Source organism: Vulpes vulpes, chromosome 1, assembly GCF_048418805.1.
Source record: "Vulpes vulpes isolate BD-2025 chromosome 1, VulVul3, whole genome shotgun sequence".
NCBI classification, from domain to species: Eukaryota; Metazoa; Chordata; class Mammalia; order Carnivora; family Canidae; genus Vulpes; species Vulpes vulpes.
In genome coordinates, this window is record NC_132780.1 from 103021551 (window position 1) to 103041594 (window position 20044).

The 20044-nt window shown below is 44.8% G+C and overlaps 1 protein-coding gene across 35 annotated transcripts in view; it reads left to right on the top strand.

Annotated features, from left to right (window-relative positions):
* ST3GAL6 (ST3 beta-galactoside alpha-2,3-sialyltransferase 6) overlaps positions 1-20044 on the top strand; it is a 54872-nt gene that overhangs the window by 6761 nt on the left and 28067 nt on the right. For 18 of the 35 annotated variants that reach the window (XR_011994473.1, XM_072721441.1, XM_072721469.1 and 15 more), the window contains exon 2: positions 11675-11841. The gene's annotated coding sequence lies outside the window, so the exon portion shown is untranslated. Of the gene's footprint in view, positions 1-1853; positions 1930-3518; positions 3865-10179; positions 10263-11674; positions 11842-20044 lie in introns of those variants that run through there. The other 17 variants (XM_072721384.1, XM_072721360.1, XM_072721343.1 and 14 more) reach the window with 6 other exon arrangements.

Here is a 20044-nt window from a genome sequence, read left to right on the forward strand (position 1 = left end):
GTCTAGCATGGAGGCAAAGAATAAAAAGGCAGAGATTAAAAAAAAAAAAAATTCCCAGAACACCTGGGTGGCTCAGGGATTGAGCGTCTGCCTTCAGCTCAGGGCGTGATTCCGGTCCTGGGATCGAGTCCCACATTGGGTTCTTCCCACAAGGAGCCTGCTTCTCCCTCTGCCTGTGTCTCTGCCTCTCTCTGTGGTTCTCTCATGAATAAATAAATAAAAATTTAAAAGTTCCCTGACTTTTTCATGGATAATTGATAGTTGTATTTACAAGTTGAAAATGGGGTATCCAGTTGCACTTAGACAAAAGCAATGAGATAATAACCCAGGCCTTCAACTAGGGTCTGAGAGGAGATTCAGTTGCTTTTCAGCAACGGCAATTAAATTGATTTATCATTTTATTTAATTGATAGACTCTGAAAGTTAAAAGAACTTTCTGTTGTAGGTGATGTGTGTGAGATAAAGGATGCTTCTTTCAAATTACTTTTGATATTTGGAGCCAGTATTTTAGGTAAATGTCAAAGTAGTTTAGTTAATGACTCTTGTTTGACTCCCACTCGGCTACAAATAAATTGGAAATAATTGGATATTTTGAGAAGCAGGATATTAAGAGAGAGGTGTACTTTCTGATCACGAAGTACCTAAATATGTTTTCCAGGCACTGAATTGTTTGGAGGACACATCTGGTCCACCTACTGCCAAAAAAAAAAAAAAAAAAAAAAGAGAGAGAGAGAGAGAGATTTTACAAATTTGGTGGGTAGTAGTCAGTCTTCTGCTTTACCCATAAAAGGAAATAATCATATTCTTATGCAAAATCTTCTACCGAAACCGCCTACCTGTGACCACCAGTATTCCTGTCCATGTACCTCTTGTAATAACTTTCTCTAAGCATGGTTTTTATTATGGAAATTTTTTTCTGCTCAGAAATCCAGAGAATATCTCCAACTGGCTTTTGAAGTTTTGTTCTCTCACGTTGCTACCTTTCATTGTAGCAGGTTGCTACCTTTCATTTTCATTGTACTCTCCCATTTGAACCATAGTCACTGCAGGCCTTCTGGTCCTTTAGCTTGAAGTGTTCCGGTGATCCTTCCCGCCTTTCCCCTTTCACTCTCCAGCTCCCCACCCAAGCCAGATGATCATAACCTGCATTCGTTTTCTGGCTTCATGGCTTATTAATGGTGTGACTCTGCCTAAGTCGCCTAACTCTGAGCATCACGTTCCTTATATCTATAAACTCGACATAATGGCCACATCGCATTATTGCAATTAAAGAAAACATTTTAAATAGGTCACCATCTATTACTTGTGGTTATTATTGTTATAACTCTCAAATGACAGCTGTTATCATAAGTGTTCTTCCTCAAATTATTGAAAATTAACTTTCTCCAGAAAAGCTTCCTGGTTGACCTCACTGAGCTCTCATTTTCCCTTAAGTCTGTTTCATCTTGGCGCCTGGCTTAACTCGGAACTTTATTATTCATGTTGTTGTATTTATTCTTTAGCGAATGGGAACCAATCTTTGGGCACCTGTGATGTGCCGGGTGCTGTGCTGGTTATTATGTAGGGATCCAAGGGCGCATGGGAGAATGGAGTGTGTGTGTGTGTGTGCATGTGCACGCACGTGCAGGCATATGGGCTTTGGGTGGAATTGGGGATGAAAATCTGTTGGTCAAATAGCACTAGGAGTTTTTCATGATCAACTAGGGTTAAGAAGTAAAAACGTTTCTATTCAGATGCCCTTTAAAAATCTTAACATCTTTTAGCCTGAGGGTTTTTTGTTTTTTTTTTTTTTGTGGTTTAAAAAGTATGTTATCCTTATTCTTGGAACACTTTACACACGTTTTCTTCCTTAGACTCTCCTCGATCCTCTTCCAAATGCAGTGTGAAGGTAGAAAGTGAAGTCCTCCTTGAGGAGCAGAATGCCAAAAGGTGAATCTGAGCTATGACGGGGAGGGGAAGGTTGGGAAGGTGAGGAGAACATTCCAGAAAGCGCAAACAGCATGGTCAGAGGTGCTGAAGCATGAAACCGTGTCGAGAATGACTAAGAATTGTGCAAAGGCTGGTGCTTTTAGGCCATGGTGTTCAAAGTCAAGCATTTTAGAAGCTGCCACAGGAGAGAACGTAGGCGTCAGCTCAGTCTGACTCAGAGACCTCCTGCCTATGGTGTTTATAGCTCCCTAAGAGGTTATGAACGTGGGAATGTAGGTCTATATGGACAATTTATAATAGGCAGATTCTTCACGTTGCCTCTGACGTTGGGCTTGGGATTTTACATATTGCATGGTTCACTTCTCTTCCATTTGCTGCTTTCATGAGAAAATGATGGAAACATTAGTGATGGTGATGTATAATTGATGTTAGAGCTCTCATTTTTTTTTTAAAGATTGTACTTATTTATTCATGAGAGAGAGAGAGAGGCAGAGACACAGGCAGAGGGAGAAGCAGGCTCCATGCGGGGAGCCTGACTCGATCCCGGATCCTGAGGTCATGTCCTGAGCTGAAGGCAGATGCTCCACCACTGAGCCACCCAGGTGCCCCAGAGCTCTCATTTTTAATAGCCCAGGTATTTAAAATGTAGAAATGTTAAACGTCTGAAGCATGGGATTCTGTTAGTGATGGGAGAGTAGGGACAGTCTTCGATGGGACTGAGACGTCTGGGGAGACAGTCAGGAGGACGGCCACAAATTCACAGCCTTGACGCTTTCCATATCTCCTCTCGTTAGTACATACTAACTAACTAACGAGAGAGTGTATTTTGCACAATACAAAGCCAAGTGCCTCTGTTCATAGCTCCATTTTCTATAATTATATGCTATGTTTTTACTGCAAAAATATGTTTTCTACTAAGTCTGAGCAGTGTCCAGTATTTTAACTTTGTCCTTTGGTGTTGATTTCTCTTGCTTGGAGATGAAGCAACAGGACCCAGAACACCCTAAGCCACAAGAATTTAAAATTCCCAGAGAAGAACTAGATGTGAAAGAAAAAACACTGTTCACTTACTTGACCTGTAATTAGCCCGAAAATGGAATGTGTGGGAGAGGTCTGCAGGGATGGTAGTAAACAGAGGGCAGGGCAAGAAGTGCCCTCGCATGTTTCCAGCCCTGTTGACGGGAGAATGGATCCCTACGACTTGTAATGGGTCTCTACTAACCAAACAACTTTTTAATGATTTCCCTTGGATTTGCCTATGCACGTTGCCAATCCGCCAGGTCAAGTATACGTATTCTTTGGCCTGCCCTTTTTTTTTTTTTTTTTTTTTTACATGATAAGTAAATTATTTGAGCCTTTCTGGCTACTCGCCTGCTTCTAGGAGTTGAATGTCTTGGGCAAACTGGCCGTTCAAACCCTTGGGTTGTGGCTTCTCCCAGACCAGTCACCCTCTCTGAGGCTCTCCTTAGGTTGCTAAGACCTCTGTTCCTGGGACAGCTCCAACTTCTCCAATGTTCTTTTAAAATGAAGTGTTCATGGAAATATATCAGACATACGGAGGAGTACAAGATCATACCGTTTCTTCCCAGTGACCCCAGCCGTGGAACCTGCTTCTAGATGAAGAGCTAGAGCATTGCCTGCCCTCCAGGAGCACACCCTGGGCTCCCCTCCTGACACATAACCAGTCTTCTGACTTTCACTACCACCGGGTAATTTTCTTTCTCTTTCTCTTCAACTTGAATTAACGTTCCAGTTTTCTAAATAGCTCTAGAGCACCAGAGTCCTTCTGGCTGGGGGCGAGGATGGGGCATTTCAGGAAGACTCATCTAGGTTGGATTGTGTCGTCGGAAAAGGCCATGCTGAAGGCCTCACTGCCGGTCCCTGAGGTTGTGAGCTCACGTGGAAGGAGGGTCATTTCAGATGCCACTCGTTCAGGTGAGGTCCTGCTGGAGTGGGATGTGTCCTTAGAAGAAGGACACGGCAGGGATGACACCATGTGAAGCTGGTGGGTTGGAGTGACACACGTGTAAGCAGAGGGACGCCAAGGAGGGTTAGCAGCCCCCCTGGAAGCCAGAAAGAAGCAAGGATGCTACAGGTTGCAGAGGGCGCCCAGCCTTGCCGACCCCTCTGTTTTGGACCTTTGGCCCCCAGAAGTATGAGACAGTCAGCCCCTGCTGTCCTAAGCTCCCACCCCACTTGTGGTACCTTGCCCTTGCAGCCCGGGACAGGTGCCCTGATGCCTCCTCTCTGCGTCCCACAGGGCACCCCTGGCCCCTGGTGCTGGGGCTGTCCCCGGCCCGGCCCACGGTGGCTCCGTCTTGCTCCGGGGTGCTCCCCGTTGGGGACGTGCCCCAGGGGAAGACAGAGGCTTCATCACCACTGTAGGGCTTTTTCTTTATCTCTTCCCTGGTGCTTTCAGAGCGAGCCGGTGTGGTTCCCTGACCTGCCCCCCACGGCCTGGCGCCCCAGCCCCTGTGCCTGCCCACCAGCGCCTGCCCGGCTCATCACCCCTCCTGCCACAGCCAGACTGGGGTGACCTCCGCCCCCCCCCCCCCCCCCCGCAGCTTCCTCAGCTCCTCTGGTCCAAATCATCCTTGACAGGAAAACAACCCCCACCACCACCACCCACCAAGCTCTATCCTTTAGATGACATCTCTGTTTTCAAGCCGCGTGGCATGCTGGGAATCAAGGTCATTGCGCTGAACTGAGGCACCCCACAGACCAGGTCTCACGTGAGAAAGCAAAAAAGGCCTCTCAGCTCAAAAAGCAGCCCAACAATTGGGCTTTAGGAAGTGCTACGGAAATCCACACGGCACGTTACGTGCCCGGGTACTTTCTGTGGCAGAGGATTGGTTTTCGTCGGCCACCAGGATGGCAGTGTCGCGAGGCCCCGGGGGACTCCGCGCGCTCAGGCCACTTCCCGGCCTCTTCTCCTGTGGCCTTGCTTTGGGACCCAGGGCCTCGCCGCTCGTGGCCTTTGACCCGAACGCTCTTAGCACAGGCTCCGTCCCTTCCCTTCCGTCCAGATGTCGTGACCCGCCACTACCAAGTCTGGGCACGTCTTCAGGACATTTTTAAACACCCCCAGACCTGGGGACAACGTTTCACAAGTTTAAGTGGCCCGACTTTTGGTTTCTGGTCTGTCAGTGGTGCCTTGTTCTCGTGCTGAGTGGCTTTGAACGTCTAGTTCCTGCTGTTTATGTTTCTATGTCCTTTTTGCCCTTTGAGGGAGAATGCAAAAAAAAAAAAAAGGTAGGTTTTGGGCTAAGCCTGTATTCTGTACAATAGACACGTTAGGCAGTGAAAACTAATAAAATGTGCACCTCGAGTCTGTAGTTGAGGGGTTAGAACGAGACAGAAGGTTGCATTTGGTGTGTTTGTGTTTACCGTGGACTTGCTCTCTTTTCTCAGATATCCTTACATCATGAGGTCTTGTGCCTTGGGGCATATGAGTCATAAATATCTGGGTTAGCTGGATGGATGGACAGACGGACAAGTGGATGATTGAAGCTGCTCCATCTTGGCCAATTATTTTATTGAACTGCTGCGGGTAGGACAGATTTTCAGTTGGGTTCAGGGCTACCTCCTGAAGCCTGGAAGGGTGTTCCTAAGCCTGGGAGGATTTCTTGGGCTGGAGCCCAGGGATCTAGAAGTGAGATCTCCTTGGCTGGCCTGTGGAATGTGCTAAAACATTTGGCTCGTTGTGTGAAAATGGGGTCACATAGTCTGATTCCACTGGGACCCCCAATGCGTTGGAGTCACTACTTTCATTAGAAACCCAGATTTATTTTTCTGTTTACCTGAGTGGCACATAGAAACCTGCTAGGAGACTTGACTTCCCTTTTCTTCTGAAGACAAATGCATGCCCATCTTTGAATTCTCTTTTGCATTTTCTGCACGAAATTATCTTATAGCGTGAAGAATGCAGCCGTTCATAAACAGTTACCCATATTTGAAAACATCTGCCTTTTGAGGCTTTCCTGGAAACCTTCTTTATAGAAAACAATGTTAAAGTTATAGGAATCCCATAGTTGGGTCTTCGTGGATTTGTAGAGTTGACTGCAGTTTACATTTTATGATAATACTTGTTACAGTGACCTTGAGCTAAAAAGTCCCATTAATATAAATAGATGACTATTTTTAGTTCCACTGTTCATAGGTCTAACAACTGCAAGATCATTTTATTTTTTTAACTGCCCACTTTATCAAACATTGATTTTGGCATTTAATAGGCATTTGCCAATCCCTTGATTCTAAAGAAAAATGTGGTTATCTTTCTGTGTAGTTGTGCCTTGGATTATTTTCTGGCCAGAGCACAGAACAAAGAATTCCAGAGAAACGTTTGTTTTGTTTTATCTACTTGCTCAAATGCTCTGATTTTTCTTGCCGAGTGTGGTGTGCCCAGAAAGAGAAAGTGTTATAAGATACAGACTGTTTTCTGCAGTATGTTTTGTTTTTAACAGGATTAGAATAGATTCAACTTAACTAGAAATTTACTTTCTCATTTAAAATACTATTAACTTCCCCTCTTCAGAGTCACGGTATTTTAATTATCTAGGTATTTCTCTATGACTTGAATTATCAGAGGTTTCTTTCTTCAGAGAAAAAAAAAACCTATTCATAAGGGAAATTTCTATTTTAAAGTATTTCCAGCAATTTGTGAGATTCAGTGTCTCGCTGTTTTATCTAGATTGAAAAAAAAGGAAATTTGTCTCCAAAATGGGATTTTAGATAATCAGTCCTCTGGAAGCAACCTAAATGTCTGCCAGTAGGGAATGGGTAACTTTGTGATATATTTGGTCAGTAGAATATTCTACGGAACTTGAAAAGAAGGAGCCAGACCTTTCTGCAGCACGTCAGTATAGGGGGAGTTCAAAACCTAACAGGTAGGGTGAACAACACAAATTTCAGAATATTACGTATTTGTTATGTAAATGTGCAGCATCACTTAAAACAATAGCACACACCATATAATATTTATGAATGTGTGCGCGCCTGCGTACGTGGGCCTGCGAATCAAAAGGGGACTGGCTCCCTGTCAAAGTCATGATCCTGGTGGTTCCTGGGAGAAGAGGAACAGGGACAGGGAGGGGAAGATAAACGTGCATTACAAAATTCAAAACAGAACCCCGAGAAGATAGTTACCCCAGTGAATGGGTTCACGGGCTTTTAATATTAACCTTTGGATTTCGATGCACATCCTGTGATACACTCCCATGTACTACTTCCTAACGAAACCGGTTCCCACCAGGAAGGTGCAGACTCTGGGAGCGACACTGCTGCGGCCCTAATCCGTTTCTGCGTCACGATGTCCCCCCAGGGACAGAGTGAATCCCGAAGGGGGGGGCAGCTCCGGTCACCGGCCCCTGGGAGTCCTCGCAGCCGCCGGCCTGGCGCTGACCCGGCTCGCCCCCTTGGAGCTCTGAGGCCCTGGACGAGTTGCCTTCCGTGTCCCTAGCTGTGGAACGAGGGTCGCCCAGCTGTAAATATTGATAAAATCCTGAAGTTATCGCAATGTCAAGTCAGCAGAAGACAGAGCAGTGCGTGTAGACAGCGTGTGGCAGCGATTAGCGGTCACTGTGCCCGCGTTACTCGTGTCGGAGGCCTCAAGGCCTCGATATAAAGCTTTTGTCCCCACCTCAGAATCTTTGCAAGTGCTCTTTCCTGGCCTGCAGTGGTTTATCATTCTTACCCCTTTCATCTGGCTAACCCTTCAGTGGAGTTCTCTGAGAACCCCCCCGCCCCAGGTTCTTCCAAGGAGCTCCCTGTCCTCCCCACCTGGGCCCGGTCCTGGCCAGACTGTGGTTGTCACCGAACGGTGCCCTGGGGACTGCTTGCTAATATCTGCCCCTCTCCTGGATGGCGAACTGGTGGTTTGTTTTGTTTTCCCTTCATTACTTTATCTCCAGTGCCTAGAACATCTGGCGTAGCGTAGGCGTCGAGAAATTACTTACTGATTCAATCAACAGTTATTGCAGAAGGTGGAGACATCCAGCAATAATTTTATCAGGAAATAAATACAATTCACTTTGCCAAAAGGATTAACCTACTAGCATGAGAAAATAAATCTAGGATTATATGATTTCATAAAAAATGCTTATCACATGGATTGGTTTGTAATAATATTACAAAGTACCCCAGGGTAAGGGTACTTTATAAAGATTTTTGCGTCATCTTTGGAATCCGGCTTCAGAGAATCATTTGATGGACAGTAATATAAGTTATCATCACCTATTTCCATGTGCTGTGGAAAGCAGAATAATGGGGCTCCCGGGTGGCTCAGGGCGTGACCCCAGGGTCCTGGGATCGAGTCCCGCATCGGGCTCCTGCAGGGAGCCTGCTTCTCCCTCTGCCTGTGTCTCTGCCTCTCTCTCTCTCTCTGTGTCTCTCATGAGTAAATAAATAAAATCTTTAAAATAAAAGCAGAAAAATTTCCAACACTTTAATCTTAAGATTTTATGTATGTTCATCTGATTTCTCATAGGCTCACTCACTTTTTTCTTTTAAAAATAGCAAAAGAGGAACTAACAGGTGCTACTTCCCAAGAAGCAGAATTAAGCTAGTTAATTCCTTCAGAATTAACTGACAAGTAAATAAGCAGTTTGAAAAAAAAGGGCTTTTATAAATCGGATAGAATGCTACTTATAACTTTGAAGCAAACTGAAACAGCAATCCCTTAGGAAGGGGGACTGTCACAGTCAGAAGAAAGGCAGGAAACTGATTCCATCTTAGTGGTTGGGGTATTTACTCTGGGAAAGACACACGAGAACGCTTCCAAACTTAAGGATGGTCTGTGTTTGGATATTAGTGTATTTTTCCAGGAAAGACCTTACATAGGATTTTGAACTAATTAAAGTCCAGATTTATTAGATAAGGGAGTAGAGCCAGAAGCGGGGAGTTTCAAAACAGTGAAGCAATTTTTTAGGACTGGGATGCCTGGTAGGGAGGTGAGATTTCAGGGCTAGGTAAATAAGGCAAAGCCCTCCATTGAAGAAGGCCACAAAGTGTAGCCTTGGGAGGCTTACCCCCTCCTGGCCTTTCTTTGGAGACACGTGATTTTGTACCACAGATCACTGGGGAAAATGTATAGTCATATTCCTTTCATCCTACTTCTCTGTTAACTGTGCTGTACTGAAATCAGAAGTAGGGCAGCCCGGGTGGCTCAGTGGTTTAGCGCCACCTTCAGCCTGGGGCCTGATCCTGGAGACCCGGAATCGAGTCCTACGTTGGGCTCCCTGCATGGAGCCTGCTTCTCCCTCTGACTCCCTCTCTCTGTGTCTCTTGCGAATAAATAAATGAAATCTTAAAAAAAAAAATAGCAAGTAACTGCATTTTTGAATACTGAGTTCATTTTTACAATGTAGTTATTTGGCTTTAAGTTTTTGGCCTTGAAGTATGAGCATCATCATGCAAAATTATGATGGGGGCCGGTCCTGCAAGACACCAAGATACAAACTTTTGTGAATTTTGAATGTGTGGACCCACAAAACCCTGCTAATTACCCCTTAACCTATTTATTAGTCACCTGCCCCCAAATCAGGGTTGGAGAGTGCTTTTGAAGTCATGTGGTTAGAAGACTGCACTTGGCGGGAGCACTGGTTTAAATCACATCCCAATCGAGTTACATCCTTAACACTCTTGACTTGAAGCCTTGGCATCACCTGGCTGCTTGTTAGAAATGCAGATTCTCACGCGCCCCCCCCCCCCCCCCCCCCCCCCCCCCCCCCCCCCCCGCCACCATCAGAATCTAGTTTAACAAGATGCTCAAGTGATGCCAATGGACGTTTAAGTTTGTTAAGCTCCAAATGGCTCCCAAGTGGTTCTTAGAACAGGGTATCTTTAGTAACAAGTGACTCTATCCAACCATGCCACCTGTGTTATCTTTCCTGTATTATCTTTAGGCAACCCAAATATTAGCAAGTTCTCTCCTACTGAGCTCAAACCTAACTCCTTGAATATCGCATTTCCCGGCTTTGGCCTAGCGTCCCCTCCTCCTGCCCCTCTTCCTCCCTCCTCAAGCCTCCAGAACCTGGCTGATGCCTCTTCTTCATGGGGGTCATTCAAACATGAGAATGGGCAACGTTGTTTCCTCCCTTGATTTAAGCGTCTCCAGGGGTAACCAAGTCCCCATCCCCCGAGCCAGTCCTGGCATGTTATTGTTTGGGGTTTCTTTACCAAATATTCAGACTAGATCATTTTAAAGGACCCTTCTAACTTCAAATTTGTGATTTCTCCTTTACGTCAGCTGGTGATAAGTACTAGTGGGCAGAAGATGACGGAAACCAGGAGCTGCACTTATCTCTGTGTTTGGGGAGACTGATTCTGAAGCACAGGTGTATAATTATCCATAATTTCCTTAGGCTCAAAATTCTGCAGCACGGTAGAGTCTTCCATTATAATAACTCCTAAAGAGCACCACTTGGCCTTTCTTCTCATTTCTAAATGCATCAACGACTTGGCATTTCAAATGTGAAAATAAGCATTTTTGTGTCTCTATAATAAGTTTTCAATTTCAAAGAAAAAAAATCCCTGTAATCTACAACTCAGCACATCAGATTTCATTTTTTCTTTAGGGTCTTTCGGGAATTTGTCACAGACACACATCCGTCTTATTCATAGAACTAATTTTTGTGTTCTCAGCTTTTAAAATTTTTCCTTCTTGGGGCTCCTGGGTGGCTCAGTCTGTTAGGCATCTGCCTTTAGCTCAGGTCATGATCCCCGGGTCCAAGATCAAGCCCCGCATCGGGCTCCCCACTCAGCAGGGCTCCCCACTCAGCAGGGCTCCCCACTCAGCACGGAGTCTGCTCCTCCCTCTGCCTCTCCCCCTTCCCCTCCTCGTGTGCATGCACATACACCTTCTCTCTCAAATAAATAATTAAAATCTTAAAAAAAATTCCTTCTTGGTAGATTCTAAAGATTTTTTCATGTCGTTTGATCTTCATAATAGTTAAGCCCAATTATCCCCTGATTGCAGGACTTTCAAGTTCATAGTGGCTTCTAAAATAGAGTATTTGCCATATTTTTGTTGGTTTTTGTTTTCTTATATTTGTTTCCTACGAATTTTTTTTAGAATAACATTTTCTACTAACACAAGTGCAGAGCGTGCCATTTTTGTTGTTTTTGTACCAGGGTTCGTCTTGTGTAAGGAAAGCCATAACAAGAGCAATTTGAGACTTTTTTCAAAGTGTTTTTGAGAAAGTAGCCCACAGCACATTCTTACTGGTTGTTCTTCTGATTTCTCCATGCTTCCTTTCCCCTCACTGTCTCCTAGATATCTTCATCCTTGACCTCCTCCTCATTTTCCTGCCTCCCTTCCCTTCCTCCTCGGAGGGTTTTCAGAGCGACAGCTTCCTCTCTCACCTCTGCATTTAACAATAAAGCTGTGTGTATGTGTGGAGAGAAGCTGAAAAATAAGACAGATGGTTCTTTCATTACCAGGTTGTTTTGAATTAATTGAGCTGGATATGGGTTTGTTTGTTTTTTTCCTCAAGGAGACTGAGCTGGATCCCATGGCTAACCAGTCATGAATGATAGTAATGTAATATATGCTGCTGGTTTTGTTCTTGGAATTTTTTTTTTGTCTTGTTTTTGGTAATTTCATTATCCTATCGAGTATTTTGGGAGGGGTCAGAAGTGAGTTTACTAAAATGATGTAGTCATTAAAAATGTTTTAATGGCTTAAAAGTTTTTCTTGGGCACTTAGATCCCTTCTTAATAAGCATGCTATCTTTGTGTTTTCTTTCAGCACTTGCAAGTGAAGAAGCAGCACAACCCTTTATCTTGGGTTATTTCCTGTGGAGAGACTCCAACATTTTAGCAGCCAGGCTCCTGGGCCTCTGGGACCCTCACCACATCACATCCTTCACCTTCAGGAGCAGAGCGCCTTTGGGAAACAGATTTCTAAAAGTGCAGGTAAGCAAAGGCAACACTACCACTGTCTCAGACTTCTTAGATGTGAGCTTGAACCCTTGAAATGTTCTCATGCAACGTTGCCAACTCTAACAGGTGCCTTTTTAAAAAATATATTTTATTTATTAGAGAGAGAGAGAGAGAGAGAGAGAGAGAGAAAGCACTAGCAGGGGGAGCAGCAGGCAGAGGGAGAGGGAGAAGCAGGCTCCCTGCTCCAGCAGGAAGCCCGACGTGGGTCTCTATCCCAGGACCCTGGGATAGTGACCTGATCCGAAGGCAAATTCCTAACCGACTGAACCACCCAGGCGCCCCTAGCAAATAACTTTAAAATGCCTATAAATTGATCTCTTACTAGTTCAACATATGGCCAGAGGGTCCCTGAGACTATTCATGTAACCAGTGAGTCATCAGCATATCCCAAAGTTGAGCTACAGAAGTTATTAATGTTATTATTAGTAAAGTTTATTTAAGTAATCACTATACCCAGTGTGGGGCTAGAACTCCTGCCCCCAAGATCAAGAGTTGCATGCTCTTCTGACTGAGCCAGCTGAATGCCCCTTAAACATTATTTTTATTCTCAATGTGAATAGATCTTCTTTGGGACTATTATAGACCAATTTGGAAGTGAAAGAGTAAAAAACGCTGAAATGAAAACTAGAACATTACACACATCACAGCTATTGTAGAAACTGCTGTTAACAAGCTGTGTAACCTTGGGCTAGATGCTTGCCCTCTCTGGGCCTTGCGTTCTCCATAGAGTGAACTCTAATTCCTCGCTGTCCTTAAGTGCTGCAGTTAATAGTTTTTTTGAAGTACCTTAGTATAATGTTTAGGGATAGCCTCCTTACCATTCCTGGAACCCATGTACACATTTAAAACCTCACTTCATAAATTTATTCTGAGAAAGCTCTGGAAGCTCTGGAGCTCAAAGGTATCCATCAGGAATCAGCTCCATGTTTTACCTGTGCCTCTGTACAGTCTTTCAGATTTGTTAAGGTTCATCAGGACATAGTTATTCTACAAGCAAACGGGTTATGTTACTGTTTCGTTTGAAAATTGTTTTTGTGAAGGACACCCGTAATGCTTGAGTGGTACTGGCAAATTGGGACATTCACAGTGGTTTTGGGATTTGGTCGTTGGGAATCTCTTCACCCCTTGCACCAGTATTATTCATGAGTGGTTTCAAAGCCCTTCCTAGCATTGTGAGCTGCTGAGCCTGCAAACCTCTTGAACATCCCAAACTTCGGCTGGACATAGGGCCGGCTCTTCAGGTTTCTTACGGCCAGATGTATCTTCATTTAGTGGAACCCGAGGTGTAGTCATCTTGGTGACTTGCAGAACTGTCTTGCCTGCCAGTCTACATCTTCCGGCATCAGATGGAAATATTCCGAGTCGTTGCAGCCTGGTGGTGAAGGGCATGGGTTCTGGTATGTGCCTGCCCCTTACTACCTGGGGATTCTTGTGTACGTTATAATTTCTCTGTGCTTTAGTGTCACCATCTCGGTGATAGAGATGACAGTAGTCTCTCTCTTAAAGGGTGGTTTTGAGGATTTAAAAGAATCACATATGTAAAATATGTAGAACAGCTCTATTATGTAAGTGTTCAGAACATTTAAACTGTTTCTATTGCCATCTGTTGCAGCGTTTCATTCTCTGCTCCCATTCTCTAGGGCTACCGACCCTTAGCTCTTCATCCTTCCCTTCTTAGGCATCGCCGATTGACCTTGGCATTGCTTTTTGAGTCTAGAACGCAGTCTTTGAATCCTCAACAGTATCGCGGTGTAAGATGCAACTGTCACTCCAGTTCTTTGCAGAGTTCTTGATTTTATTTCTTGCATCAAGACATAAATTTGGCATACTGGTTACACGTCCGGGTTGTTGGTTTCTTAAACTCCAGAGCAGTTTTATTATGAAAAGCATAAAAAGGTGTAGCTTCTACAGCCGGGAATGGGGTCTAATTCTAGCGTGAGTTTTGCTGATGATGGATTACTACTACGACTGGGATGCCTTTCATTTTTTATTCAGAAGCAGATGAGTAAGTCTTCCTATCACGGATACTTTGAGATGTTGAAATGGATGTGGGGAAATAGCTAGCGTGGTGGTGGATGCTTGATGTTTTAAGGCTATTATTAGCCTAACATCGTTGGTTCTTTAGGGTCCTTGCCAGGGTGTTACAAAGTTCGCTTTTCAGTAAGGGCTTGGTACATGGGCAGTTAATATTTCATTGATTTTAAGAGAAGAATGAGAACAAGATTAGGAGAGATGTTACCATGTGCCAGACTTTTACATAACTGCTTTATATTTACCACTTACAATAGCTCTATCGGGTGGTGTTAGTCCCACCTGACAGCTGAGGACACCGAGTTATAAAGAGGTTAAGCAACTTCCCAGGGTTCTATAACTGGTCAGAGATGGCGAGCTGAGACTCGAACCCACAGGGGGGGAATGCCGTGCAGGCAGCCTTAACACCTGATCACGCTGCTCCCTGCAAAGAATAGATTCCATGGAGGGGGAGATGAGAAGATGCAAGGACCAATTATAGGAGTCTTAAATGCCAGGCCAAATGATTTTACGTTGGTAGGGCAGACGGTGGGAAGCCACTGAAGGTTTTCCTGTGGGGTGGGTGACAAAATGAGAGCTGGGCTTGGAGGATTCTTACACCAGGTGCAGCACGGGGGTTGCTTTAAAGAGAAGAGAGATTAGAGATCATTGCTAGAAGCTGAGAAGAAGTGGGCACGTGGGTTTAGGAGGCAGCGTTGATTGAAGAGAAGAGCTTGCGCGCACCCACATTCACGTGTGCTCGGGAGGAAGTGAGCTGGAGGTGTGGGCAGAGACTGTAGGGGAGGGAGACCCAGGCCTGTGACGTGCCGCCCAAAGGAGGTGGTTGGGGAATTGGAAACTGTGGAGGTTGGAGAGGACCACGTCAAGACAGAGACCAGTGGATTGTCCCCGTGCTCCCACCATGAGACCGGAATTGTGCTGGAGGGAAGGCCCCGTACAAGCGTCCTGTTGCGCCCCCGACTCTGTTGCTTGTGAGTGAGGTCCCCTGTGGCAAGTTGGCAACTCTGTCTAGATCCTGGCCGCCTCTTCTGTCGTATGGTGACACCAAGCCTTCCTCTGTGGGCGCGCCCTGAACTCTCCAGCTCTAAGGTGTGTAATTCCTGGGTTCAAATTGTGAACACCGATGATCGGAAATGCCGTCGCTGAGGCCCGGGGGTGGGTCCGTGGACCGGTATAGGCCGTGCAGGTTGAGGTGCGCGTCCTGTAGTTACGGTGAGGGGTGCTCTCTATTTCCTCCCCAAAATGCCGGGAGTATCGGGGCGATAGTCGTAGCAAGTGGAAGGATCCGGCCGACAGCAGTACAGGAATGAACGTGTTGAGGGGATTTACGAGGCAACCACAAATAATCCCTAGAATGTGAGGGAAATTCTTCTCAGAGCCGCTTATTTCAGAGACACTCTGACTGGTTCCTTCAGAGAAAATTCTGTTGACTGGAAACCCTAAAGGTCAAGTCCAGAAGACTTTAAAGAAGAGATAGCGAGGACTTAGAATGAGCTTCCAGTTCCCCTCAAAAACCCTTCCTTCGGAAGCCCCGGGCCTCTGTGGGACGTAGCCTCTTTCTCTGACCTTCTCAGTTGGTGCCTCTCAAATACACACATCACCTGGGGGCCCGTGGAAGTGCCGACTTGACTCGGTGGCTCTAGGGTGTGGAGCTGCGGTTCCCCATTTCTGCCGAGTTCCCAGGTGATGCCACTACTGCTCCATGGACCCCACTTTGGATAGTGGGAGTCTAAACTACTGCACTTCAGGACTCCCAACAGATAGTCAGACTTGTGCAGAAGGGCCGTGACCGTCCCCTCCTCCGACTGTGCGCTGTTTCTCCTCGCTGGTGTCACACCCATGGTGAGTGTTTGGCATTAACAGGTGAATCTGTCCTTCTGGTTTGTATTATTCAATGGCATCAACAACTTGAATTGTTATGGGTGGAGATTTTTGTTTTGTTTTTTTTCTTTAACTGAGGAATTGAAGCAAATCTGTTCAGGAATAGGCTCCAGTGTACAGTATAAAGTTTTTTTTATATAAAGTTAAACCTACATTTGCTCTCTGACCCACGAGAACATATGTTTTTCCAAAGACTTGTACCTGAATGTTCGATGTGGCTTTACTAACCATAACAGGAGAAACTACAAAGAACCAAATATCTATTAGCTGGCGAATTGCTAAATGTGGAATAGCCACATAATGGAATGCCACTCAACTATGAAAAGGAGTGAATTCCTGGGACAGGCAACAACCTGTACACTTTTTAAAAAAGCATTATGTTAATTGAAATAAGCTAGAAGTTAGATACTTCCCATATGCTTCTATTTAGGTGAACTTTTAGAAAAAAAAACCCAAAAGGATAGTGATAGATTGGGCTAGGAATTGTGGGAAAGGGATTTGGCCATAAAGAGGAACATGGCAACATGGGGATGGGGATCATGGAAATGTTCGGTATGATCTTGAGAGTTGTTACAGGACTGTATACGTTTGTCAAAACTCATAAAATTGTATGCCTGAAAGTGAATCTTATTATAGAAAAATGATATCTCAATAAAGTTAATTTAAAAAAATCAACCACAGTCATCCTGTTAGCCTGTTAACATCTAATATTCCTTGGAGGTTATCTTATCAGTGGGGTTTAATATAAGAAAATAGAGAAAATTTCCACTCCAGGAAAAGAAATGGGTCTCTAGGAGAAAATATGAATAAACAGTAGGAACATGAGAAGCTTAAAAGCTTCTTTGTGTATTTCGATGTAGCTGAGTCTGAAGGGAGAGATCCTGAAAACAGGAACTTCAGTTCATTTATTTTTAGCATGCAGAATAGTATGCTATTAGCTGAATGATTTTTTTTTTTTTTTTAGTGTGTCCCACTGTGCTATTAAAAAGCAAAATTCTGCTGAAAAGTCACTTCTTTCTTATATTCTTTGCAGTAAGCACACCCAATTTTCAGCAGAGGATTTGGTCCTCTGTTTTGGCAGTGGAAGCTTAGCTTTAATTAAGTAAAAAGATCTGTCTACATATGCTTGGGATGAAATCTGGCAAAAGCACTGGCTTTCTTGAAAGACTGAAAGAATATGTGTTTGTGTGTGTGTGTGTGTGTGTGTGTGTGTGTAGAACTAGCTGCCTGTTCTTGCATTAGCCAAAGAATTGGGAGAAGAAGAGAGAAAGAAAGTTAATTATACGTGTTCTTCTTTTGCCGTGCAGACAGAAAAAAACTATTTAGAAATCAAGAAAGTATAGAATTGGTCCAATTTGTTGAATCTAGACAGAATGTATACTGTTGGTCCAATTTGTTGAAACCAGAGAGAGGAGGGATGGTGTGTAAATCACATTTTCTATTTACTCAGTAATGTCAGATTTTTTCCCCTTAAATTTGTATCAAATAGTAACTCAACATTTCAGACATAATATGGCATATTAATTTTGTATGTGCTACTTTTTTCTTTAATTATGGCCTAGCGAGAATTTTTCTTCTAGTAGAAATCTCATCAGACTGAGTCCTTAAGATTTAACTTTTTAAATTATAAAGTGAACATGTTTTCATATTATGTTTCTAAGTGTATTTTAATAAATGCATGCAACTTAATGTGTATCATTCCCTTGTTTTACCTTTAAAAAAAGGTACTAAGTGAATGTAGAGTTCATGATGTAATAGTTAAAAAAAAAACAAAACGGTGATAGTTTCCCATATGTACAATTTAAAAGTTTTCCATAATGTATGTACAGTTAAACTCAGATCTGAGTTTGAATTCTTGCCACTGCTCTGGTGAGTAAGCATCTCTAACATAGGGATGATAATATACTTGCTTTCATCATGTGTGGAAAGGGCCTAGGGTACTGTTGGACAGTTAGTTCTTCATATATTGTGCTGTCATTTACATGATCACCAGACGGCAGAGGCTACCAGACATTTTTGGATCATCCAATTAGTCATAAGGACCATAGTTTAAAAAGAGGTGACAAATGAGTGAAAGAGCACAGAGCCCTTTACATAGGCCACTGGGGGTCCTGTGTGTCTCTGTTGAAGCTTGGGCTATATGGAGATGGCTAGGCCTAGGAGGCTTAGGGACCCTATGGGGTTGAACCAAAAAATCTGGACATTAATAGCCAGAACCAGAGCTGATGCTCCCATGGGCACGTGGTCACAGAGAAGAGTCCTAAACAGAGCAATAATACAAAAAGGAAGGCAGACAGGATGTATGATCTGTTGGCCAAGTTCACACAGTCTTGTGTGTGTCCTTGTGAGCTGAGGACTGGTGGAGGCCTGAATGGAGAAGGGACTCTCTGAGGGCTGATGGAATGTAGGCTGTCAGCGGGGCTACCTGGTAAGGCAGTGGGGGTGAGCCTGGAACAGGGAACACCGCCTATGATCCGGGCCCACATGGCTGGGGAGAGCCAGAGGGGATGTTCTTTTCTAATGTGCACAAGGATGCGGGTTGTTGGGTCAGGCCATTGAGCAGCAGTGTGTGAAGTGTGAGATGAGACCAAGCGGTGGAAGGGCTGTCACTGTCAGTCACTGGAGTGGCACAGAGCCTGGGGAACAGGTTGGATGAGACGTGGTTTCTGAGCTACTGAAAAATTGTAAGTTTGACTGCAGGAGCTGCTGGGGTGGCTGGGAGAGCAAAGAATGCAGACTTTGGAAAACAAGGGTGTCCTATCCAGTGAGCCAGCAACAGGATTCAGGGCTGGTGAAAGAGCTGGCCAAGGTCAGCGTGCAATCAACCAGAACCTGACCAAACAGTTGAGCTCCAGGGCTCCTCAGGCTCCCTTTCCTTGGGCCAGGATCCATCCCAGAGCCTGGGTGGGCCTGAGTCTATGGACAAGAGGGGCATTGGGTATAGAGGAAATGTCACAGAGAGGCCAGATAGGCCAGGTCTGTGTCCCCAGCATCTGGAAGAGGAAACACGAAGAGAGTTCACTCCTTCATGTTGTATGATGTCGAGATACCCACAGGGTTTTTGTGCTTGGTGAATAGAATAATTCAGAACTGCTGTTGAACATGCTTTGTTCTAGCTGGTTCTTGGCAAAATGAACTCCTTTGGTTTGAGAAGGTATTAGGAGAGTCCAAAAATAAAGATCTGACCATTCTCAAGGGTCATTTCATAGGTTTGGTTTGTCCTTTTAAGTAATGCCATCAAGCTTGCCCTGAGGCTCAGGAATGTGTGTTGAAACAAGCACCCTCCTATTTGCTTCTCCTGCGTGCTCATGTTTGAGAAATGCTGCTCTAAGACACTCAACAGAACCATGGAGGGGGAAAAAAGATGGATTTCCTGAAATCCAGCAGAATGAGTTGGGAGGAACAAGTAATAGGGTTTTGCTTCATCCCAGTTTGTGACTCCGACCTACCTCTTGATTCCCTTAATCCCTAGGATCTATGCTGTTTAAGGAGCTGGTAGGAAAGATGAATTAGAGAAATGTTTTTTAGTGTTTAGTCTGGTATCAAAAAGATGGGCCTGTACCCGTTTATGGAAGCTGCCCTCAGGAGAGAGGCGGTATAAGGCATGGGCTCTGGTCTGATCCATGAGGGTTGGCGGGCTGGTTCTGTTCATTAGCAGCTCAGGAAAGTTACTGGTCCACAGTGTGGGGTTGTATGTTTACCACTCCATGGGGCGATTGTGAGGGTTACATGAGCTAGAGCACCAGAAGCCTTTATCATCTGCCTTGGCACGTAATGAGCATGTTCTGAACGCCCCTGTCTCAATGATTCTAATCAGCCATTATCCACTGGGCATTTGCCATGTGCTAGACATTTCTGCCCCCCCCCCCCCCCCAAAAGGCATCTAGTTAGTGGATGTGTAACTACATTCAACGGCTATCTGCTTAACCTCTCCTGTGTGCCGGGTATTAGAAATGCTCCACACTCCCCCTAGGGAGCTCCTAGCCTTGTTAGGATAACTCCTGTAACCTCTGTGTCATGGTCCCTGGATTTCAGGAAACCCATGATTTTTTTTCCCCCCCTCCATCATTCCCTGGAGTAGAGCAGGGCAGTGTTTCTCAAACTCTGGTATGCACAAGAATTCTATTGGAGGGCACTTGTTTCCATGTACATTCCTGAGCTCCAGAGATTCGGATCAGGTTAGGGCTCAGGAATGTTCTCGTTAGCAAGCTCCCATCTGGTGCTGACCCTTGGACTGCCACATCCCTTGCGGGGCACGCTGCCT